This window comes from Hordeum vulgare, chromosome 2H, assembly GCF_904849725.1.
Source record: "Hordeum vulgare subsp. vulgare chromosome 2H, MorexV3_pseudomolecules_assembly, whole genome shotgun sequence".
Taxonomy (NCBI): domain Eukaryota; kingdom Viridiplantae; phylum Streptophyta; class Magnoliopsida; order Poales; family Poaceae; genus Hordeum; species Hordeum vulgare.
In genome coordinates this window covers 526533920-526556959 of record NC_058519.1, presented here as the reverse complement: position 1 = coordinate 526556959, position 23040 = coordinate 526533920, and positions in this window count along the sequence as shown.

The following is a 23040-nucleotide window of genomic DNA, read 5'->3' as shown; positions in this document are numbered from 1 at the left end:
GTAGGATCCAATATGGGCATCCAGGTCCCGCTATTGGATATTGACCGAGGAGTCTCTCGGGTCATGTCTACATAGTTCTCGAACCCGCAGGGTCTGCACACTTAAGGTTCGACGTTGTTTTATGCGTATTTGAGTTATATGGTTGGTTACCGAATGTTGTTCGGAGTCCCGCATGAGATCACAGACGTCACGAGGGTTTCCGGAATGGTCCGGAAACGAAGATTGATATATAGGATGACCTCATTTGATTACCGGAAGGTTTTCGGAGTTACCGGGAATGTACCGGGAATGACGAATGGGTTCCGGGAGTTCACCGGGGGGGGGGGGGGGGCAACCCACCCCGGGGAAGCCCATAGGCTTTGGGGAGACACACCAGCCCTTAGTGGGCTGGTGGGATAGCCCCAAGGGGGCCTATGCGCCAAGAGAAGGAAATCAAAGGAAAAGAAAAAAAAGAGGGAAGAAGTGGGAAGGGAGGGGGACTCCTCCCACCAAACCAAGTCCAACTCGGTTTGGGGGGGGGGAGTCCTCCCCCCCTTGGCTCGGCCGACCCCTTGGGAGTCCCTTGGACCCCAAGGCAAGGTCCCCCTCCCTCCTCCTATATATATGGGGCTTTTAGGGCAGATTTGAGACGACTTTTCTCACGGCTGCCCGACCACATACCTCCATAGTTTTTCCTCTAGATCGCGTTTCTGCGGAGCTCGGGCGGAGCCCTGCTGAGACGAGATCATCACCAACCTCCGGAGCGCCGTCACGCTGCCGGAGAACTCTTCTACCTCTCCGTCTCTCTTGCTGGATCAAGAAGGCCGAGATCATCGTCGAGCTGTACGTGTGCTGAACGCGGAGGTGCCGTCCGTTCGGTACTAGATCGTGGGACTGATCGCGGGATTGTTCGCGGGGCGGATCGAGGGACGTGAGGACGTTCCACTACATCAACCGCGTTCTCTAACGCTTCTGCTGTACGATCTATAAGGGTACGTAGATCACTCATCCCCTCTCGTAGATGGACATCACCATGATAGGTCTTCGTGCGCGTAGGAAAATTTTTGTTTCCCATGCGACGTTCCCCAACAGGAGTTTCTTCATGCGCTTTACACCAATATGACCTAAGCGGGAGTGCCACAAAAATATGGCGCTATCATTGTTAACTCTAACTCTTTTGGTCTCAATGTTACGTACGTGTGTATCACTATCAAGATTCAATATGAACAATCCTCTCACATTGGGTGCATGACCATAAAAGATGTTACTCATAGAAATAGAACAACCATTATTATCTGACTTAAACGAATAACCGTCTCGCAATAAACAAGATCCAGATATAATGTTCATGCTCAACGCAAGCACTAAATAACATTGATTTAAGTTCATAACTAATCCTGACGGTAACTGAAGTGAGACTGTGCCGACGGCGATTGCATCAACCTTGGAACCATTTCCCACGCGCATCATCACTTCATCTTTCGCCAGCCTTCGTCTATTCCGCAGTTCATGTTTCGAGTTGCAAATATGAGCAACAGAACTGGTATCGAATACCCACGCACTACTACGAGAGCCGGTTAAGTACACATCAATAACATGTATATCAAATATACCTGATTTTTCTTTGGCCGCCTTCTTATCAGCCAGATACTTGGGGCAATTGCGCTTCCAGTGACCCATACCCTTGCAATAGTAACACTCTGTTTCAGGCTTAGGTATAGCTTTCGGTTTCTTCGTCGGATTGGCAACAGGCTTGCCGCTCTTCTTCGATTTACCCTTCTTGCCTTTGCCGTTTCTCTTGAAACCAGTGGTCTTATTCACCATCAACACTTGATGCTCTTTACGGAGTTCAGACTCTGCGACTTTCAGCATCGCAAACAACTCGCCGGGAGACTTGTTCATCCCTTGCATGTTGTAGTTCAACACAAAGCCTTTATAGCTTGGCGGCAGTGATTGAAGGATTCTGTCAGTGATAGCTTCTTGCGGGAGTTCAATCCCCAGCTCAGCTAGACGGTTTGAGTACCCAGACATTTTTAGCACATGCTCACTGACAGACGAGTTCTCCTCCATCTTGCAAGCATAGAATTTATCGGAGGTCTCATACCTCTCGATCCGGGCGTTCTTCTGAAAGATAAACTTCAACTCCTGGAACATCTCAAATGCTCCATGACGCTCAAAGCGACGTTGAAGTCCCGGTTCTAAGCCATACAAGACTGCACATTGAACTATTGAGTAGTCCTCCTTACGTGCTAACCAAGCGTTCTTAACATCCTGATCAGCCGTAGCGGGTGGTTCATCTCCTAGCGCAGCATTAAGTACATAATCCTTCTTCCCAGCTTGTAAGATTAGCTTAAGATTACGAGCCCAGTCTACAAAGTTGCTTCCATCATCTTTCAACTTAGCTTTCTCTAGGAACGTATTAAAATTCAGGATGACTGTCGCGTGAGCCATGATCTACAACACAAATATATTCAAAGTGGACTTAGACTATGTTCAAAATAATTAGAGTTTAACTTAATCAAATTATTCGCTAAACTCCCACTCAAAAAGTATATCTCTCTAGTCATTTGAGTGGTTCATGATCCACTTACACTAGCTCAAGTCCGATCATCACGTGAGTTGAGTATAGTTTCAGTGGTAAGCATCCCTATGCTAATCATATCATCTATATGATTCATGATCGACCTTTCGGTCTCATGTGTTCCGAGGCCATGTCTGCACATGCTAGGCTCGTCAAGCTTAACCCGAGTGTTCCGCGTGCGCAACTGTTTTGCACCCGTTGTATGTGAACGTTGAGTCTATCACACCCGATCATCACGTGCTGTCTCGAAACGACGAACTGTAGCAACGGTGCACAGTCGGGGAGAACACAATTTCGTCTTGAAATTTTAGTAAGAGATCACCTCATAATGCTACCGTCGTTCTAAGCAAAATAAGGTGCATAAAAGGACTAACATCACATGCAATTCATAAGTGACATGATATGGCCATCATCACGTGCCTCTTGATCTCCATCACCAAAGCACTGGCACGATCTTCTTGTCACCGGCGCCACACCACGATCTCCATCAACGTGTCGCCATCGGGGTTGTCGTGCTACTCATGCTATTACTACTAAAGCTACATCCTAGCAAAATAGTAAACGCATCTGCAAGCACAAACGTTAGTTATAAAGACAACCCTATGGCTCCTGCCGGTTGCCGTACCATCGACGTGCAAGTCGATATTATCTATTACAACATGATCATCTCATACATCCAATATATTACATCACATCGTTGGCCATATCACATCACAAGCATACCCTGCAAAAACAAGTTAGACGTCCTCTAATTTTGTTGTTGCATGTTTTACGTGGTGACCGTGGGTATCTAGTAGGATCGCATCTTACTTACGCAAACACCACAACGGAGATATATGAATTGCTATTTAACCTCATCCAAGGACCTCCTCGGTCAAATCTGATTGAACTAAAGTTGGAGAAACCGACACTCGCCGGTCATCTTTGAGCAACGGAGTTACTCGTAGCGATGAAACCAGTCTCTCGTGAGCGTACGAGTAATGTCGGTCCGAGCCGCTTCGATCCAACAATACCGCGGAATCAAGAAAATACTAAGGAGGGCAGAAAAACACACATCACCGCCCACAAAAACTTTTGTGTTCTACTCGAGAAGACATCTACGCATGAAGCTAGCTCATGATGCCACTGTTGGGGAACGTCGCATGGGAAACAAAATTTTTCCTACGCGCACGAAGACCTATCATGGTGATGTCCATCTACGAGAGGGGATGTGTGATCTACGTACCCTTGTAGACTGTACAGCAGAAGCATTAGTGAATGCGGTTGATGTAGTGGAATGTCCTCACGTCCCTCGATCCGCCCCGCGAACTATCCCGCGATCAGTCCCACGATCTAGTGCCGAACGGACGGTACCTCCGCGTTCAGCACACGTACAGCTCGACGATGATCTCGGCCTTCTTGATCCAGCAAGAGAGATGGAGAGGTAGAAGAGTTCTCCGGCAGCGTGACGACGCTCCGGAGGTTGGTGATGATCTTGTCTCAGCAGGGCTCCGCCCGAGCTCCGCAGAAACGCGATCTAGAGGTGAAACCGTGGAGATATGTGGTCGGGCTGCCGTGGCAAAGTTGTCTCAAATCAGCCCTAAAATGCCACTATACATAGGAGGAAGAGGGGGTAGACTTTCCTTGGGGTCCAAGGACTCCCAAGGGGGTCAGCCGAGCCAAGGGGGAAGGTCTCCCCCTCCCAAACCGAATTCTACTTGGTTTGGAAGGTGGAGTCCCTCTTCCCTTTCCCACCTCCTTTTTTTCTCTTTGATTTTCTTCCCAATGCGCATAGGCCTCTCTTGGGCTGTCCCACCAGCCCACTAAGGGCTGGTGGGCCACTTCCAAGGCCTATGGGCTTCCCCGGGGTGGGTTGCCCCCCCGGTGAACTCCCGGAACCCATTCGTCATTCCCGGTACATTCCCGGTAATTCCGAAAACCTTCCGGTAATCAAATGAGGTCATCCTATATATCAATCTTTATTTCCGGACCATTCCGGAAACCCTCGTGACGTCCGTGATCTCATCCGGGACTCCGAACAACATTCGGTAACCAACCATATAACTCAAATACGCATAAAACAACGTCGAACCTTAAGTGTGCAGACCCTACGGGTTCGAGAACTATGTAGACATGACCCGAGAGACTCCTCGGTCAATATCCAATAGCGGGACCTGGATGCCCATATTGGATCCTACATATTCTACGAAGATCTTATCGTTTGAACCTCAGTGTCAAGGATTCATATAATCCCGTATGTCATTCCCTTTGTCCTTCGGTATGTTACTTGCCCAAGATTCGATCATCAGTATCCGTATACCTATTTCAATCTCATTTACCGACAAGTCTCTTTACTCGTTCCGTAATACAAGATCCCGCAACTTACATTAAGTCACATTGCTTGCAAGGCTTATGTGTGATGTTGTATTACCGAGTGGGCCCCGAGATACCTCTCCGTCATACGGAGTGACAAATCCCAGTCTCGATCCATACTTACTTAACGAACACCTTCGGAGATACCTGTAGAGCATCTTTATAGTCACCCAGTTACGTTGCGACGTTTGATACACACAAAGTATTCCTCCGGTGTTAGTAAGTTATATGATCTCATGGTCATAGGAATAAATACTTGACACGCAGAAAACAGTAGCAATAAAATGACACGATCAACATGCTACGTCTATTAGTTTGGGTCTAGTCCATCACATGATTCTCCTAATGACGTGATCGAGTTATCAAGCAACAACACCTTGTTCATAATCAGAAGACACTGACTATCGTTGATCAACTGGCTAGCCAACTAGAGGCTTGCTAGGGACAGTGTTTTGTCTATGTATCCACACATGTAAATGAGTCTTCATTCAATACAATTATAGCATGGATAATAAACGATTATCTTGATACAGGAATTATAATAATAACTATATTTATTATTGCCTCTAGGGCATAATTCCAACACTCAATACACTAGATGCATGCTGGATAGCGGTCGACGTGTGGAGTAATAGTAGCAGATGCAGAAAGTATCGGTCTACTTGTTTTGGACGTGATGCCTATATGTATGATCATTGCCATAGATAACGTCATGACTTTGCGTAGTTCTATCAATTGCTCGATAGTAATTCGTTCACCCACCGTCTACTTGCTTTCATGAGAGAAGCCACTAGTGAACACGAAGGCCCCCGGGTCTATTCACAACTATCATCTCAGCTTTTACTTTAACTTTGCTTTGTTTACTTTTTGCTTTCAGTTCTCACTTTGCAAACAATCTATAAGGGATTGACAACCCCTTCATAGCGTTGGGTGCAAGCTCTTTGTGTTTGTGTAGGTACTTGTGACTTGACGCGATCCTCCTACTGGATTGATACCTTGGTTCTCAAACTGAGGGAAATACTTACCGCCGCTGTGCTACATCACCCTTTCCTCTTCAAGGGAACACCAAGGCAAGGCTCTAAGGCCGCAGGGGAATCCTTTGCATATTTGCCAAGGAAATCCCTATAGGCGTAGCCAGCAGCATAAGGCTAGTCCTTCGTGGCCGGAAGCCGTGGTCGAATAGACAAGGCTGCTTCTTCGTGGACCCCTTGTGGGTGGAGCCCTCCGTGGACTCCCGCAGTCGTTACCCTCCGTGGGTTGAAGTCTCAACTAACATGGAGATACGATAGCGCCACCTATCGAAACCATGCCAAAAATCGTCGTGTCAACCTCATGCGTTTGATCTCCCTACCTTACTCCTTTTCTTTACACTTGCATGTTTTACATTCCGCTGCTATACTCTTAGAACTGCATGTGTAGGGTGTACTTGACTTGCCATAATTGCTAAAACTGGCCCACAACTAAAATTGGAAAATGGCTAAGTTTTCATTTTGTCAAGTAGTCTAATCACCCCCCTCTAGACATACTTTCGATCCTACAACTTGTAGATGATTCAAAGGAATAGTCTATAATTTGACATGAAAAATTCAATACTCAAGCATATCAACAAGAAATCAAGTCTTTCAAAATATCAAAGCTGAAGAATGCTATCCCTAGCCCATCATTGATCCATTCATGCAACACACCCAAATATTAGCTACATCCAATGATCAAGTATGATAATAGTGTTCCTCAGTTGGTGCTTTATAAGAGAAGATGGAGACTCAAATTCAAAATAAAAAATTGCATAAAGTAAATTCACACAGGGAAACAGAGATTTGTAGAGCTACCAGAGCTCAAAGCGAAAAAACTTCGAGGTAAAATATTTTGGGTGTTATGCTTTTCCTATCAACGAAAACGACTAAGAGTTCGCAATATGTTCCATGCTAAACAAATCATAGGCGGTTCCCAAACTAAAAATAAAGTTTATTCCTTTTTCCACCATTCTTTCACATTCCATGGCTAGCCACATCCACCGGTACCGTCCATACCAATACTTTCCAAGGAATTTATTATTTGACAACATAAAATAAATTTTATTTGTATTTTGGGACCGGGCATCCCTATTACCGCCATGCTCTCGTGCAATGACAAGTGAATAAACACTCACCTTGAGAGTAACCTATTTAACATGGAAGATACCGGCCACCCCTCGCCCCTTCATGAGCCGTACGGGCACACAAAACAGAAATTTATTTTGAACATTAGAGTTGGCACTTGCAAATTTATGTAGAACGACGTTGAAATACCACATATAGGTAGGTATGGTGGACTCATTTGGCACAACTTTGGGTTTAAGATTTACATGCACAAGCAGTATTCCCGCTTAGTACTAGTGAAGGCTGGCAAAATAGATTGAGAAGTGCCCAACCAAGGAACGAAAACCATCATAAACAAACATTAAACATAACTAACATCGAAAAATGCAACACAAGTAGGATGTAATTTCATAGCATAATTATTGACTCCACATGCATGTATAGGGAATCAAAAGCCTTGACACCAATATTCTTACTAAAGCATAATTACTCATCGACATAATTCACATATTACTATCTTCATATCGCAAATCTATTGCAAAGAATCAAGTTTAACATCCAATGATCTTCATGAAATATTTTATTATATCTCCCCTGGATATCTATCACTTTGGTACTAACTTCATTTAAAGCAAATATCCATTGCAAATAACAAGCTTTGAAACAAATATAAGTGAATAACGAGAGCACAAGTTTCTTTAAAATTTCCAACTCTCAAAATAATATATGTCAAGCAAGAGATGATTTCTTCAAAATTTCTACTAACTCTCAAAATAATCTAAGTGAAGCATGAGAGAATTTTTTTTCAAAATAACAGCACCACCATGCTCAAAAAGATATAAGTTTAGCACTAGAGCAATTCCATCGCTCTAAAAAATTGAAGTGAAGCATAAAGAGCGATTCTAACAAATCACATCATAATTTGGCTCTCTCAAATAGGTGCGTCCAGCAAGGTTTATTATTACAAACTAACCAGAAAATCAATCAAAGACTCATATAATAGAATACATTCCAAGCAAAACTCATGATATTTGACGAATAAAAATATAGCTCCAAGTAAAATTACCGATGGTAGTTAGAAGAAAGAGGGGATGCATTCCGGGGCATCCCCAAGCTTAGTTGCTTGGTACTCTTTGGTTATTACCTCGGGTTTCCATGGGGAATCCCCAATCTTAGGCTTTTATCACTCCTTATTCCTTCATCCATCTTGACTTCACCCAAAACTTGAAAACTTCAATCACACAAAACTCAACGAAACCTTCGTGAGATCCATTTGTATAAGAAAACCAAAATTTCCTGTAGGTACTGTTGAAAACCAATTACAACTTTATTTTTGCATTATACATAGTGTATTATAACTTTACCATGGCTTATACCCTCTGATAAAACCATAGAATCATCAAAATAAGCACACAACGCAAACAAAACAGAATATGTCAAAAACAGTTCAGTTTGTAAAGACTCGAATTTTACTCATACTTCTGTAACTGCAAAAATTCTGAAAAATAGGAAAACGTAGGGAATTGTATATCAATATTGTCTAAAACTTATAGACACTTTCGTTGCATCTATTATTTTCAGAAATTATCTACTGGACTCAAAAGTTTCTGTTTTCCAGCAAGATCAAAGCAACTATCACCCAACATGATCCTAAAGGCTTTGCTTGGCCCAAACAGTAATTAAAACATAAAAAATAGAATCATCATAGTAGGATATTTTTTTTCAAACACTCAAGAAGAAAAAGCAAAAGTGGAAAATAAATTTTATTCATTGGGTTGCCTCCCAACAAGCGCTATCGTTTTACGCCCCTAGCTAGGCATAGAGCTTTCTCAAACCCGGGTGGATCTTTATGTTTTCCAATATTCTAAGGAAAAGAGACCATCTTAAGATCCAGAATATCCGATCGGTTATTACACGAAGTAATCAAAGTGTTCATGTGATTGAGGTGTCCACTCATATGTTTAAGAGGTTATAAGATTTTTGCAATTCAAAAAAATATTTCTGTAGGTCACTCAATTTTACTAATATTTGAAATCCTTCTTGTGTATAAGCAAATCCCTTTTTGAGTGTTAGAACCCCCAATACCCCCTCTATTATTTCAGAAGCAACATTAGCATCAATCGCAACAAAATTTCCTTTAGTGCCAAAATTTAGAAGTTGTATGTGATGCATGTTTAATCCTATATAAACATTGCACAGCAAAATCTTTGCATATCCTTTTAAATTGCAAACACGATAAGATTGCATCAACCTATACTAAGCATCTTTCAAATTTTCTTCTTATCTGTGTTTGAAGTACGGGACTTCAAAATCTGATGATGAAGGAGGAGTACTAATGCAAGACATAATGACCATGCAAACAAGAGATTCGGCAAGAAAATGGAAAAAGGAAAGAAGGAAAATAAAAAGGTACTTTCTTGTGAAGTGAGGGAAAGGAAAATGAGAGGTGATAACCCACAAGTATAGGGGATAGCAATAGTTTTCGAGGGTAGAGTATTCAACCCAAATTTATTGATTCGACTCAAGGGGAAGCCAAAGAATATTCTCAAGTATTAGCAGTTGAGTTGTCAATTCAACCACACCTGAAAGATTTAGTATCCGCAGCAAAGTATCAGTAGCAAGGTAGTATGATAGAAGCAGTAGCAACAGTAACCAGTAGCAGCAAAGTAACAACAGTAGCAGCAGAGTAACAACAGTAGCAACAGAGTAATGGTAGCAGCAGTGACAGCAGTAGCGACAAAGTAACATAGCAAGGACCAGTAGGAAAAACTCGTAGGCATTGGATCGGTGATGGATGATTATGCCGGATGCCATTCATCATGCAACAATTATAACATGGAGAGATATGTAACTAGCTCCAGTTCGTCAATGTAATGTAGGCATGTATTCCGTATGTAGTCAACGTGCTTAGGGAAAAGAACTTGCATGACATCTATTATCCACCCTCCCGTGGCAGCGGGGTCCTAATGGAAACTACGGGATATTAAGGTTCTCCTTTGAATAAAGAACCGAACCAACGCATTAACACTTGGTGAATACATGAACTCCTCATACTATGGTCATCTCCGGGAGTGGTTCCGGCTATTGTCACTCCGAGGTTGCCAGGTCATAACACATAGTAGGTGAGTACAACTTTCAAGATAGGATCAAGAACACACATATATTGGCGACAACATAATAGGTTCAGATCTGAAATCATGGCACTCGAGCCCTAGTGACAAGCATTAAGCATGGCAAAGTATTAGCAACATCAATCTCAGAACATAGTGGATACTAGGGATCAATCCCCGTCAAAACTAACTCGATTACATGATAGATCTCATCCAACCCATCACCGTCCAGCAAGCCTACGATGAGATTACCCACGAACGGTGAAGAGCATCATGCAATTGGCGATGGAGGAAGGTTGGTGATGACGATGGCGTGGATCTCCCCTCTTCGGAGCCCAGAACGGACTCCAGATCTGCCCTCCAGAGGAAGAACAGGAGGTGGCTGCGCCCTCGTATCGTAAAACGCGATGAACTCTTCTCCTTGATTTTTTTCCGGACGAAACAGACTAAATAGAGCTGAGATTGGAGGCGGTGGAGCTTTGTGGGCCCCAGAAGCCTGCCAGGCGCGGCTGGGCTTGTGGGCTCCACGCTCCACTTCCTCCGTTGAATATTGCGCTAGTATTTTTATATATTCCACAAAAAAATTCTCCGTAAATTTCCATGTCATTCCAAGAACTTTTATTTCTGCGCAAAAACAACACCATGACAATTCTGCTGAAAACAGCGTTAGTCCGGGTTAGTTTCATTCAAATCATGCAAATTAGAGTCCAAAACAAGGGCAAAAGAGTTTGGAAAAGTAGATACAATGGAGACGTATCAACTCCCCAAGCTTAAAACCTTGCTTGTCCTTTAGCAATTCAGTGGACAAACTGAAAGAGACAAAAGAAAAACTTTTACGGACTCTGTTTGATCTTGTTGTTGCAACTATGTCTAACTCATATCCAGAATTTCAGCAAGATCACAAGCTAACCACATAAGAAAATGACATCTAGGTCTCATGGTAAACTCATATCAATGGCATAATCAACTAGCAAGCAATAATGACAAGTTTCAAACGTCAACACTTCAATCAAAACAATCATGATGCAGTACGAACAGATGGTATCTCGCTAGCTCTTTCTGAGACCGCAAAACATAAATGCAGAGCACCTTCAAAGACCAAGGGCTGACTAAACATTGTAATTCATGGCAAAGAAGATCCAGTCACAATCATACTCAATCACAGTTAAAAGCAAAGCATAAAAATGACAGAGGTGCTCTCTAATTGGTGCTTTTATAAGAAGAGGATGACTCAACAGGAACATAAATAGACATGCCCTTTGTAGAGGGAAGCATTGATTTGCAGAGGTGCCAGAACTCAAGCTTTGGAAACAGAGATAATAATTTTGGGTGGCATGCTTTCATTGTCAGCGCAGTGACCAAGAGTTTTCACCATCTTCCATGCTACACATGCTATAGGCGGTTCCCAAACAGAAAAGTAAAGTTTTGACTTCCTCACCACCGATCAATCACACTCCACGACTAGCCGAATACTCGGGTGCCGTCCATACCAACATCAATCCAGGGGGAGTTTTGTTTGCAATTATCTTTTCGATTTGAGCATGGAACTGGGCATTCCAATTACCGACCCCTTTATTGTGAATGATAGTGAATAAACACATATAAAGGATAACACGCCTAGCATGGAAGATACTGATAGCCCCCTGTCACCACATGAGCGGTTCGGGCATGCAAAACAGATTATTTCTTGAAGGTTTAGAGAGTGGCACATGCAAATTTACTTGGAACGGTAGGTAGATATCGCATATAGGTAGGTATGGTGGACTCATATGGAACAACTTTGGGTTTATGGAAGTGGATGCACAAGCAGTATTCCCGCTTAGTACAAGTGAAGGCTAGCAAAAGACTGGGAAGCGACCAACTAGAGAGCGACAACAGTCATAAAAATGCATTGAGATTAACCAACATTGAGTGCAAGCATGAGTAGGACATAAATCACCATGAACTTGAATATCATAGAGGTACTACATGCATTAACATGCACCAAGTCAAGCCACTTGAATCATTCAAAGGAGGATACCATCCTATCATACTATATCATAATCATCTCAAAATTCATGTTGGCATCCAAGACAAACCATTAAAAGATCCTAGCTAAATAAGCATGGCATCAGAAACTATGATCTCTAAGTTGTCATTGCAAATATGTTTCTCTCACAACAAAGCTGAATCAGGAACGATGAGCTAGGCATATTTACAAAAACAAAATAGATCGAGTTCATACGAGCTTTTCCAGGCTCAGTCACTTCATCATATATCGTCATTATTGCCTTTAACTTGCACGACCGAATGATGTGAACAATAATAAGAGTACTCGCGCATTGGACTAAAGCTAGAATCTGCAAGCAAACACAAAGGAGAAGACAAAGTAATATGGCTCTTTGACAGATAAACAGATATGCATGCGAGAGCCACTAAACATTGAAACCATGGTCTTCTACCTTGACCCAAAGAAAAAGAAAACTATTTACACGGGAAAGCTCCCAACAAGAAAAAGAAGAACGAGAAATCTTTTTGGGTTTTCTCAAACTAGACAAACACACGAAAAGAAAACGAGAGGAAAAAAATAAACTAGCATGGATGATACAGTGGCAAAGTGTGAACATCGACTAACAAAGTGAAAGCGTAAGCAAGAATATAATTTCGGTGAGAAACACGTACTCCCCCAAGATTAGGCTTTTGGCCTAAGTTGGTCTACTCCAAGGAGGGAAATAACCAGCTCCGGGGTACTCCGGAGTGTACTGAGGGTGCCACTGCTGTGTGAGCTCCTCTAGCTCCCACTGATAAACTGGCGTCTCGTACTCGACTGGTGGCTCGGGCACGGGCATCTTGGTTGGGCTATGCCCCAATATGTGTAGATGTCCAAGGGCATAATAATGTACCTGCATGTATGAAGATTGGACAAAGAAGGGGCAGGCAAAGTAATAGTCTCACGAGTACCCTGACGAAATACCAGGTTATAAATCATCCTTCTATTTATATCTCTATCAAGAAAGTCATGGCGAACCATGCTATCACAATCTAGATATCTCTCAAGAAGAAGAATCTCTTCTTCCTCATCCAGTCTAATAGGTATCTCAAAATGTCTGGCAAGACGGGTATCATAGATACCTCCATAGAGAACGCCTTTAGAACGGTTCGTGTTCAACCGTTGAGCTACTATAGCGCCCAAGCTCTAAGTTTTATCAGTATAAAGGGCTTCGCGCAAGACCGCAGGATCTGGGGAGCTAAGGGACCCAGCCTTCCCATGGCCAATCAAACATTTTCCACGAATAATGAGAAGTACCGAAGCACAGGAAAATGTACGCTAGCAGCTCTAGCGCAAGACACTCCTCTCTCCTCTCCTACAACAATAGTGAAAGCCTACAAGTCCTGTGGACGAGGTTCAAGAATATCCCCAACAAAAGGCAATTTGCAAACATTGCAAAAATCCTTGAGTGACATGCGCTGGGGGATATCATATAATTTGAACTCAACCATAGGAGGATTCTTCCTTGGATAGAAGTTAAAGCTTTGCACGAAAATATTAGTGAGGAGGAGGTATTGCAGACACTTATCTTCAACGAAGGCGGTAAGACCTGCGTTCTCCACCAAGTAATAAAAGTCCTCATAAAGTCCGGCGGCGCGTAAGAACACATCGCTTGGCCACTCGGAACTCGGGGGACCGGATACTTGGGTATCTTCTTCTCATTCCCATCATCCTTGGGGTCACGACTTGAAGAGCCTCTTAAGAACTTCCTCATCTTTTCCCTTTTCTACCTCTGAAAATTTCTGAAAATTTTAGTGATTCTAAGGAAAAGTGAACAAGGCCCAACGAAACTCGTAGCAACTACTCCCACAAGCGCCTAGAGGCCATATTACGCATCAAAAATTAGCATGCAAAGCTCAAGAACAGGGTCACCAAGGCAGCAAAAATACGCGAAGTACAAGGCACTAGAGCAAAAACTAATAGGACTAATGGAGGAGTCACTTACCAAGGAGCAATTTCCCCAAAACAGTTTGGTGAATGGTGCTTTGCACAAGGAGATCGAAAATCCCAGCAAGAAGAGCAAGAACACGGGTTTGAGCTGCAAAACAATTTCTTCTGGAGGTAGGAGAAGCAGATGGGAGCTAGAATAAGTGGAGGGGGTACACGTGGGCCCCACAAGCCTGGTAGGCGCGGCCAGTGGGGTGCCCGTGCCTCGAGGGCTTGTGGTCCACTTGTGCAGCCCCCTGACTAGCTCTTCGTCTCAGAGTTTTTTAAAAAATCCAGAAAAAATCATACTTGATTTTTAGGACGTTCGGAGAACTTTTATTTTCGGGGTACTTTTCTACGGGACGCTAAGACAGAAAACAGGGAAAACTAAACTAAATCTATCATTTTTCTTCTAAGCTACCGAAGGTGAAAGCTTGGAACACAGGTTTGTGACTCCTCGATTTATCCATCTCATGGTCATTGAAAGAAATCCGTCAATGAGGTTGATCAAGTCTCCTTGACAAACTTTTTCGAATCGCAAAAGAAGACGAAGAATTTTCGAATAGTCACTAGGTTACCTCAATGGGGATGTGGATATCCCCAACAAGCAAATCATACTTCATCTTGACAGGAGGTATAGGGCATTCAAAGCTCCCAATAAGAATCAATGAAGTTTTTTCGATACCATTGATGCAATGTACTCGATATTGTTTCTTCGGAAAGTGCACCATATGCTCATTACCGTTGACATGGAAAGTGACATTGCCTTTGTTGCAATCAATAACAGCCCCTGCAGGGTTTAAAAAGGATCTTCCAAGGATGACCGCCATGGCATCATCCTCGGGAATATCCAGGATAACAAAGTCTGTTAAGATAGTAACGTTCGCAACCACAACAGGTACATCCTCGCAAATGCCGATAGGGAAAGCAGTTGATTTGTCGGCCATTTGCAGAGAGATTTCAGTGGGTGTCAACTTATCCAGTTCAAGCCTACGATAAAGAGAGAGAGACATAACACTAACACCGGCTCCAAGGGCGCATAAAGCAGTTCTAGCGTAGTTGACTTTAATGGAGCAAGGTATAGTGGGCACTCCGGGATCACCTAGTTTCTTAGGAATTCCACCCTTGAAGGTATAGTTAGTGAGCATGGTGGAAATCTCAACCTCAGGTATCCTCCTCTTATTAGTCACAATATCCTTCATGTACTTAGCATACAGAGATATTTTGAGCATATCTGCCAAACGCATTTGCAGAAAGACAGGTCTAATCATTTCAACAAAGTGCTCAAAATCCTCATCAACCTTTTTCTTGGATGGTTTGGGAGGAAAGGGTGTGGGTTTCTGAACCCATGGTTCCCTTTTTTACCATGCTTCCTAGCAGCAAAGTCATTCTTATCGTATCTCTTATTCTTAGGTTGTGGGTTATCAAGATCAACAAGTTCAATCTCCACATCCTTATCATTGCTAGGTTGAGCATCATCATGAACATCACTATCGATATTATCATTAGGCTCATGTTCATCACCAGATTGTGTTTTAGCATCAGAGAGAGAGACATCGTTTGGACTCTCAGGTGTAACAGCATCAGGGTTGCTATCGTGCAGGTTCCTATCATCTCTCTTTTTCTTTCTAGGATGACCAGGTGCATCAGTTCTAACTCCTTGAGAATCTTTTTCAATTCTCTTAGGATGACCCTCAGGATACAAAGGTTCCTGGGTCATTCTACCACCTCTAGTGATGACTCTGACAGAATTGTCATTCAACTCATTGAGCAAGTCATTCTGAGCCTTAAGTACTTGTTCTACTTGAGTAGTAACCATAGAGGCATGTTTACTCAAGAGCTTAAGATCATTGACGTTTCTGTCCACACAAGCACTTAAATGATTAAGCATACAAGCATTCTGTTCCAACTGTCTGCTAACATAATCATTGAAACTTTGTTGTTTGCCAACAAAGTTATCAAATTCATCTAGGCATAAGCTAGCAGGTTTATCAAAAGTAATATCACTCTCACCGAATCTACGAAGATAATTTACCTCTAGTACCTATGTCGGGTTACCAAGACCATGGATCTCTTCGATAGGTGGTAGATTTTTGACATCTTCAGCTTTAATGCCTTTCTCTTTCATAGATTTCTTAGCTTCTTGCATATCTTCAGGACTGAGGAATAGAATACCTCTTTTCTTCGGAGTTGGCTTAGGAGGTGGTTCGGGAATAGTCAAAGCATTCTCATTGCACAAGATGTTATTCAATAGGATCTCAGCTTGTTCTACAGTTCGTTCCCTGAAAACACAACCAACACAACTATCTAGGTGGTCTTTAGAAGCATCGGTAAGTCCATTATAGAAGATATCAAGTATTTCATTCTTCTCAAGAGGGTAATCAGGAAAATTATTCAGCAGCTGGACGAGCCTCCCCCAAGCTTGTGGGAGACTCTCTTCTTCAACTTGCGCAAAGTTGTATATTTCCTGCAAGGCAGCTTGCTTCTTATGGGCAGGGAAATATTTCTCATAGAAGTAGTAGATCATATCCTGGGGGCTAGGCACACAACCAGGAGCAAGAGAAGTGAACCAAGTCTTAGCATCATCCTTTAGTGAGAAAGGAAATAGCTTGAGGATATAGTAGTGGCGGATCTTTTCCTCACTAGTGAGTAGGGTGGCTATATCGTGCAGTTTGGTAAGATGGGCTACAACCGTTTCAGACTCATAACCATGAAAAGAATCAGATTTGACCAGAGTGATTAACTCAGGGTCGACAGAGAATTCATAATCCTTATCGGTCACAAAGATAGGCGAAGTAGCAAACTTCGGGTCGTATTTCATCCTAGCGTTCAGAGATTTTTCTTTCCACTTGAGCAGTAATTTCTCAACATCATAGCTATCCTTACAAGCAAGAAAGTCCTCAGCTATCTCTCCCTCCATAACATAACACTCAGGCATATCAGGCAATTCATATCTAGGAGAGCTAGTTCTAACAGGCAAAATAGCAGGTTCTACTTCAATAGTATCAACAGTTTCAGAAGTATCATCATATCTAGCAACAACTCTAGCAATTTGTGCATCAAGGAATGCACCAAGTGGCAAAGCAGTATCAAGCATAGCATCATCATAAGCATCATGGGCAGAAGAAGTAGCATCATCAAGCACATGCGACATATCAAGATCTCTAGCAGGAGATGGTGTCGCAAACTTACTCATAAGTGAAGGTGAATCAAGTGTAGAGCTAGATGGCAGTTCCTTACCTGTCCTCGTAGTTGAGGATAAGACTTTAGTTCTTGGATCTTTTGGATTCGTCATAGTGACCAGCAGACGTAAATCCCAAGTGACTTAGAGAATATAGATGTGCTTCCCCGGCAACGGCGCCAAAAATGTTCTTGATAACCCACAAGTATAGGGGATCGTAACAATTTTCAAGGGTAGAGTATTCAACCCAAATTTATTGATTCGACTCAAGGGGTAGCCAAAGAATATTCTCAAGTATTAGCAGTTGAGTTGTCAATTCAACCACACCTGAAAGATTTAGTATCTGCAGCAAAGTATCAGTAGCAAGGTAGTATGTGTTGGAAATATGCCTTAGAGGCAATAATAAATTAGTTATTATTATATTTCCTTGTTCATAATAATCGTTTATTATCCATGCTAGAATTGTATTGATTGGAAACTCAAATACATGTGTGGATACATAGACAACACACTGTCCCTAGTGAGCCTCTAGTTGACTAGTTCGTTGATCAAAGACGGTCAAGGTTTCCTCGCCATAGGCAAGTGTTGTCACTTGCTAACGGGATCACTGTTGGGGAACGTCGCAAGGGAAACAAAAAATTTCCTACGCGCACGAAGACCTATCATGGTGATGTCCGTCTACGAGAGGGGATGCGTGATCTACGTACCCTTGTAGATAGTACAGCAGAAGTGTTAGTGAACGCGGTTGATGTAGTGGAACGTCCTCACGTCCCTCGATCCGCCCCGCGAACAATCCCGCGATTAGTCCCACGATCTAGTACCGAACGGACGGCACCTCCGCGTTCAGCACACGTACAGCTCGACGATGATCTCGGCCTTCTTGATCCAGCAAGAGAGACGGAGAGGTAGAAGAGTTCTCCGGCAGCGTGACGGCGCTCCGGAGGTTGGTGATGAACTTGTCTCAGCAGGGCTCCGCCCGAGCTCCGCAGAAACGCGATCTAGAGGAAAAACCGTGGAGGTATGTGGTCGGGCTGCCGTGGAAAAGTCGTCTCAAATCAGCCCTAAAACCTCCGTATATATAGGTGGGAGGGAGGGGACCTTGCCTTGGGGCTCAAGGAGCCCCAAGGGGGTCGGCCGAGTCCAAGGGGGGAGGACTCCCCCCCAAACCGAGTTGGACTTGGTTTGGTGGGTGGGAGTCCTTCCCTTCCTTCCCACCTCCCTTTTTTTTCTTTCTCTTTGGTTTTTATCTCTATGGCGCATAGGGCCCTTTTGGGCTGTCCCACCAGCCCACTAAGGGCTGGTGCGCCACCCTTATGGCCTATGGGCTTCCCCGGGGTGGGGTGCCCCCCCTGTGAACTTCCGGAACCCATTCGTCATTCCCGGTACATTCCCGGTAACTCCGAAAACCTTCCGGTAATCAAATGAGGTCATCCTATATATCAATCTTCGTTTCCGGACTATTCCGGAAACCCTCGTGACGTCCGTGATCTCATCCGGGACTCCGAACAACATTCGGTAACCAACCATATAACTCAAGTACGCATAAAACAACGTCGAACCTTAAGTGTGCAGACCCTGCGGGTTCGAGAACTATGTAGACATGACCCGAGAGACTCCTCGGTCAATATCCAATAGCGGGACCTGGATGCCCATATTGGATCCTACATATTCTACGAAGATCTTATGCTTTGAACCTCAGTGCCAAGGATTCATATAATCCCGTATGTTATTCCCTTTGTCCTTCGGTATGTTACTTGCCCGAGATTCGATCGTCAGTATCCGTATACCTATTTCAATCTCGTTAACCGGCAAGTCTCTTTACTCGTTCCGTAATACAAGATCCCGTGACTTACACTAAGTCACATTGCTTGCAAGGCTTGTGTGTGATGTTGTATTACCGAGTGGGCCCCGAGATACCTCTCCGTTCACACGGAGTGACAAATCCCAGTCTTGATCCATACTAACTCAACTAACACCTTCGGTGATACCTGTAGAGCATCTTTATAGTCACCCAGTTACGTTGCGACGTTTGATACACACAAAGCATTCCTCCGGTGTCAGTGAGTTATATGATCTCATGGTCATAGGAATAAATACTTGACACGCAGAAAACAGTAGCAACAAAATGACACGATCAACATGCTATGTCTATTAGTTTGGGTCTAGTCCATCACATGATTCTCCTAATGATGTGATCCCGTTATCAAGTGACAACACTTGCCTATGGCCAGGAAACCTTGGCCATCTTTGATCAACGAGCTAGTCAACTAGAGGCTTACTAGGGACAGTGTTTTGTCTATGTATCCACACAAGTATTGTGTTTCCAATCAATACAATTATAGCATGGATAATAAACGATTATCATGAACTAAGAAATATAATAATAACTAATTTATTATTGCCTCTAGGGCATATTTCCAACAGTCTCCCACTTGCACTAGAGTCAATAATCTAGTTCACATCACCATGTGATTCCAACGAATCCAACACCCATATAGTTATGGGGTCTGATCACGTCTTGCTCGTGAGAGAGGTTTTAGTCAACGGTTCTGAAACTTTCAGACCCGTGTGTTCTTTACAAATCTTTATGTCATCTTATAGATGCTGCTACTACGTGCTATTCGGAAATGCTCCAAATATCTACTCTACTATATGAATCCGTTTCACTGCTTATAGTTATTCGGATTAGTGTCAAAGCTTGCATCGACGTAACCCTTTACGACGAACTCTTTAACCACCTCCATAATCGAGAAAAATTTCTTAGTCCATTTGTTACTAAGGATAAATTTTGACCGCTGCTAGTGATTCAATCATGGATCACTCTCTGTACCTCTCAACAGACTTTGAGTCAAGGCACACATCAGGTGCGGTACACAGCATGGCATACTTTAGATTCTACGGCTAAGGCATAGAAGACGACCTTCGTCTATTCTCTTTATTCTGCCGTGGTCGGGTTTTGAGTCTTACTCAAATTCACACCTCACAACGCAACCAAGAACTCCTTCTTTGCTGATCTATTTTGAACTCTTTCAAAAACTTGTCAAGGCATGCATCTTGTTGAAACTTCTATTAAGCGCTTTTGATCTATCTCCATAGATCTTTGATGCTCAACGTTCAAGTAGCTCAATCCAGGTATTCCTTTGAAAACTCCTTTCAAACAACCTTGTATGCTTTACAGGAATTCTACGTTACTTCTGATCCACAATATGTCAACCACATATACTTATGAGAAATTCTATAGTGCTCCCACTCACTTCTTTGGAAATACAAGTTTCTCATAAACCTTGTACAAACCCAAAATCTTTGATCATCTCATCAAAGTGTATATTCCAACTCCGAGATGCTTCCACCAGTCCATTGAAGGATCACTGGAGCTTGCATACTTGCTAGTATCTTTAGGATCGACAAAACCTTCTGGTTGTATCACATACAATGTTTGCTCAAAGAAACCGTTGAGAAAACAATGTTTTGACATCCTATGTGCAATATTTCATAAATAATGCATCAACATAATTCTAACAGACCTTTAGCATCGCTACGAGTGAGAAAGACTCATCATAGTCAACAGTTTGATCTTTGTCGGAAACATCTTTGCGACAAGTCGAGCTTTTCTTAATAGTGACTTATCACCATCATCGTCTGTCTTTCTTTTAAAGATCCATTTTTACTCAATAGTCCTATGACCATCAAGTAGTTCTACCAAAGTCTACACTCTGTTTTCACACATGGATCCTCTCTCGGATTTCATGGCTTCCAGCCATTTGTTGGAATCTGGCCCACCATCGCTTTCTCCATAACTCGTAGGTTCACTGTTGCTCAACAACATGATCTCTAAGACAGGGTTACCGTACTACTCTGCAGCAGTACGCGACCTTGTCGACCTACGAGGTTTGTAGTAACTTGATTTGAAGCTCAATGATCATCATCATCAGCTTCCACTTCAACTGGTGTAGGCGCCACATGAACAACTTCCTGCGCCCTGCTACACACTGGTTGAAGTGATGGTTCATTAACCTCATCAAGTTCTACTACCCTCCCACTCAATTCTTTCGAGAGAAACCTTTCCTCGAGAAAGGATCCGATTCTAGAAACAAACACTTTGCTTTCGGATCTGAGATAGGAGATGTACCCAACTGTTTTGGATATCCTATGAAGATGCACTTATCCGCTTTGGGTTCGAGCTTATCAGACTGAAACTTTTTCACATAAGTGTCGAAGCCCCAAACTTTCAAGAAACGAAAGTTTAGATTTCTCTAAACCTCAGTCTATACTGTGTCATCTCAACGGAAATACGCGGTGCCCTATTTAAAGTGAGTGCGGTTGTCCCTAATGCATAACCCATAAACGATAGTTATAATTCGATAAGAGACACCATAGTATGCACCATACCAAATAGTGTGTGGCTATGACGTTCAGACACATCATCACACTATGATGTTCCAGGTGGCATGAACTGCGAAACAATTTCCACATTGTCTTAACTGCGTACCAAAACTCGTAACTCAGATATTCATTTCCATGATCATATCGTAGACAGTTTATCCTCTTGTTACGACGAACTTCACTCTGAAACGGAATTGAACTTTTCAACAATTCAGACTTGTGATTCATTAAGTAAATACTCCTGTATCTACTCAAATCGTCAGTGAAGTAAGAACATAATGATATCCACTGCGTGCCTCAGCACCCATTGGACTGCATACATCAAAATGTATCACTTCCAACAAGTTACTATCTTATTTGATCTCAATGAAAACAAGGCCTTGCTCATGTGGTATGATTTGCATGTCACTAGTGATTCGAAATCAGGTGAGTACAAAGATCCATCAGCATGGAGCCTCTTCATGCAATTTATACTAGCATGACTCAAGCGGCAGTGCCACAAGTAAGTGGTACTATCATCATTAACTCGTATCTTTTGGCACCAATATCATGAACATGTGTAACACTACGATCGAGATTCAATAAGCCATTGAAGGTGAATATTCAAGAAAATAGAGTAACCATTATTCTCCTTAAATGAATAATCGTATTGCAATAAACACGATCCAATCATGTTCATGCTTAACGCAAGCACCAAATAACAATTATTTAGGTTTAACACCAATCCCGATGGTAGAGGGAGCGTGCGACGTTTGATCATATCAACCTTGGAAACACTTCCAACACCTATCGTCACCTCGCCTTTAGCTAGTCTCCGTTTATGCCGTAGCTTTCATTTCGTGTTACTAATCACTTAGCAACCGAACCGGTATCGAATACCCTCATGCTACTAGGAGTACTAGTAAAGTACACATCAACATCATGTATATCAAATACACTTCTTTCGACTTTCGCCAACCTTCTTATCTACCAAGTATCTAGAGTTGCTCCGCCTCAGTGACTGTTCCCCTCATTACAGAAGCACTTAGTCTCGGGTTTGGGTTTAATCTTGGGTCTCTTCATTAGTGCAACAATTGTTTTGCTGTTTCACGAAGTATCCCTTCTAGCCCTTGCCTTTCTTGAAACTTAGTGGTTTTACAAACCATCAACTATTGACGCTCCTTCTTGATTTCTACTTTCGCAGTGTCAAACATCGCGAGTCGCTCAAGGATCATTGTATCTATCCTTGATATGTTATAGTTCATCACGAAGCTCTCACAGCTTGGTGGCAGTGACTTTGGAGAACCATCACTATCTCATCTGGAAGATTAACTCCCACTTGATTCAAGTGATTGTCGTACTCAGACAATCTGAGCACACGCTCAACGATTGAGCTTTTCTCCTTTACTTTGTGGACAAAGAATCTTGTTGGAGGTCTCGTA